This window comes from Pelophylax lessonae (genome assembly GCF_965119305.1).
Source record: "Pelophylax lessonae genome assembly, chromosome: 3".
Classification (NCBI taxonomy): domain Eukaryota; kingdom Metazoa; phylum Chordata; class Amphibia; order Anura; family Ranidae; genus Pelophylax; species Pelophylax lessonae.
In genome coordinates this window covers 465910007-465913839 of record NC_138770.1, presented here as the reverse complement: position 1 = coordinate 465913839, position 3833 = coordinate 465910007, and positions in this window count along the sequence as shown.

The window sequence follows — 3833 nt, the reverse complement described above, 5'->3', positions numbered from 1 at the left end:
CTCAGGCAACGTGGGGGGTTCTTTACTGTTAGGGCTACAAGATTGTGGAATTCTCTACCACAAGAAGTGGTTTCTGCAGGAAGTATGGTTGCTTTCAAAAGACTCTTGGACTTACATCTCCAGGATCAGAACATTCAGGGGTATGAGAGATGATTACGGCCACACACACCTACACAGGTTGAACTGGATAGACTGTCTTTATTCAACCTCAGCTACTATGTAAAAAAAAAAGTCTACGTTTACACTATTGCGACCCCAAAGTCACATCAAAAGTTGCATCAAAGTAGTGCAGGTACCTTTTCAAAGTCGCATATATTTTGTGTTTCCAAAACCCAGCATAGCTATACTGTATATGTGCATCGCCCCCCACCTCCCCTGTGCCCTGTGGGAATTATTTCTTTATTTTCTCGTGAAATAGGATGTACAATGCATCCCTATTGTTAAGAGAACACTGGGCAGGAACCTATGATCAGCTCCTCCCATTCTGCATATGCCCACTGGCTACTCAGGAACAGTGTCTCTCCCTGGAAATGATGTCACTAGCTTTCAGTAACCACACCCACTTGCTGCTCTTGGACTGGGAAGAGGAATTGAAGTCACGTGACAGCACTGAAAACTGCAAAATAAAGGGAGAAAACTGGGATTTTTTCATTTTGACACATAAGGCTGAACTCCGCTCACATTAATGATTGCAGGGGAGAATTTAAGGTATTAGGTTGTACTTCCACTTTAAGTCACACATACAGTGCATCCGAAAAGTATTCACGGCGCTTCACTTTTTCCACATTTTGTTATGTTACAGCCTTATTCCAAAATTAATCACATTCATTATTTTCTTCAAAATTCTACAAACAATAAATCTTTGCAAATTTATTAAAAATAAAAAATAAAAAATCACATGTACAAATCCAGGTGGGCTATCATATGCCTTTTACTGAGAAGTGGCTTCTGTCTGGCCACTCTACTATACAGGCCTGATTGGTGGAGTGCTGCAGAGATGGTTGTTCTTCTGGAAGGTTCTCCTCTCTCCACAGAGAAATGGTGGAGCTCTCTCACAGTGACCATTGGGTTCTTGGTCACCTCTCTGACTAAGGCCCTCATCCCCCAATCGCTCAGTTTGACCGGGTGTCCCACTCTAGGAAAAATCTTGATTGTTTCAAACTTCTTCCATGCATGGATGATGGAGGCCACTGTGCTCATTGGGGCCTTCAATGCTGCAGAATTTTTTTCTGTACCTTTTCCCAGATCTGTGCCTTGATACAATCCTGTCTTAAAGGTCTACAAACAATTCCTTGGATTTCATGGCTTGGGTTGTGCTCTGACATGCACTGTTAACCACTTACCGCATACTAACGTAGATCTACGTCGGCAGACTTTGCGGTAGCATACCGGGATTATGCCTCTAGCTAGAGACACCATCCCAGTAACGTGGTTAATAGCAATGAGGCTTGGTTCTCGCACATGCTCAGTGACGATGTGGAGCCTGTGCAGTAGGGTTTTTCGGCGCCGCTTGATGATGTCAGCGGGTGCCATATCGAAAACCCTTCAGGTGTCAGCAGAGTGTGTAGATCATACACTCTGCTGCTGGAAGTCTGTATTTTGCTGTCGGTTTCTCGGTGTATCTACCTGCGGCATCCGCTGCTGCTCTGCATTTGCCCATACGGTCTTCCTGGTGAGTACCGACCCCAGGTTTTTGGGAGTTGTTCCCCCTCTCCTCTTTCTTCCTCTCTGATCCCGTTGTCCGGTTCATCCCTGCAGGTCAGCGCCAGATGGAAGCCTTCTCGCCCTCAGCCCGCCCTTAATAGGTATGCGGGGCTTGGGGGTTGGGGTGTGTAGAGAGGGGGGGATTAGGGCATCATTTATGTCCTGGCTCCCTGTTTGTCTTGCTTTCTTTGTTTTACAGCCCTCCTAGGTCGGAACGGCATTCCTCACGCAAGAGTGAGCATCGCTCAAGTTCTCACCACCAGCACTCCTCCTTGAGATCTGCTCGGAGGTCACAGTCAGGCTCCCATCATCGTGGGAAATCATCTGCCTCAGCGGGCCCCTCGCAATGCCCAGATAAAGTGGGCTGTTGGGGTTGTGGTGCACGTGTCCCTGAAAGCAAGTCAATGTGTGACAAATGCTTCTCTCAAGCTGCGGGAGAGAGGGACAATCCAGACCAGCGACTGGAGGCCCTAGTCAAGAGAATCATCAAGGATTCCCTGGCAGACTTGGGAGTAGGTCGGGCGCAGAGCCCAGAAGTGACTCCTCCAAGCCCTCCACTTGGAAGATCCTGAAACCTCTCAACCTAGTCACCTGTCAACTTTCCTGTCAGAGAGTGATTCAGAGGTTGAAGATCCCTGCTTGGGATTTGAGTATGCGCTCGTCCCCTCCTTAGTCAGAGCGGTAAGAGAGACCCTGAATTGGGAAGACTCGGCTGTTTTCTCCGCCAAAACAGAAGAGATTCTTTAAGCAGCTCTGCAAAGAGCGACTCAACTTCCCTTTTCTGGGTGAATTAGGGGATATTATTACTGAAGAATGGAATAAAGTGGAAAGGAAGAATTCCATGCTTTCCAAAATGTCCCGGTTATATCCTTTCAAGGAAGAAGATGTAAAACATCTAGAATCTCCTCCCTTGGTGGACGCCGCAGTCATGAGGCTGGTCAAACATGTGACCCTCCCACTAGAGGACACAGCCTCCTTTAAAGATCCTTTGGATAGGAGGATGGATTCTGATCTTAAAATAATCTACCTGACCGCGGGAATGGCCTGCAAGCCGGCACTGGCCTTAGCCTCATTATCCAAAGCAATGGAGTTGTGGTCTGACTCAGTGGATGAGTCCTTTCGGAGCCTTTCTGAGGAGTCTGCCAGAAGTTCCCCGATTCAGGAACTTAAGATGGCTTCGTCTTTTCTGGGGGAGGCATCTATTGACCTTATATGTCTGTTGGCCAGGGTTATGCTGTCCTCAGTATCGGCCAAGAGGGCTTTGTGGCTCCGCCCTTGGATGGCTGACCCAGCTTCCAAACAAGTCTGGTGCCGTATTCCTTTTGGAGGCTCCTCCCTCTTTGGGAATAAGCTGGATGAGGCGATAACCAGGGCCACGGGCGGCAGGTCTGGGTTTCTCCCTCAGGATCAACTCCCTCTCAATCCAAGGAAAGGACAACCCAGAAGGTATGCTCCTGACCGTGCCAGGGAAGCACGTACCTATAGGCCTGGCAGAGAATTTGGTCGCAACTGGAGAGCATTACAAACCTCCTCGCGGAAACCTTCTAAGGGTGTCCCCTCCGGTGAACGTGATACGACCAAGTCTTTTTGAGATTGGGCCCGCTCAGGCATGTCGGGTGGGGGCTCGGTTGCTACACTTGGACGGCCTCAATCCGAGACTCCTGGACTGTCAGGACAGTCACGTACAGGCACAAGTGGACTTTCAGAGAAACTCCAAGATCAAGGTTTCTTCCTACCTCCCTGCCACCCTCAGGAGAGAAGCGCCAGGCACTATTTTCCTACATAGAGTCACTAGTTTCTCAAGGGGCTGTCGTCTCCATACCAGAACCAGAGTGCGGCCAGGGAATCTACTCCCCTCTTTTCTTGGTTCGCAAGAAAAACGGAACATGGAGGCCAGTCATCGATCTGACCTTTCTAAATCAATTCATCAGAAAGGAAAGGTTCAAGATGGAAACTCTTCTTTCTATTCAGCAGGCGGTCCAACCTGCAGACTGGATGGTGTCTATAGACTTAAAGGACGCCTATTTCCATGTCCCTGTTGCAGAAGATTTCCAGAAATACCTCCGGTTTTCCGTCAATCAATTACACCTTCAGTTCACTTGCCTCCCCTTCGGGCTCTCCACTTCTCC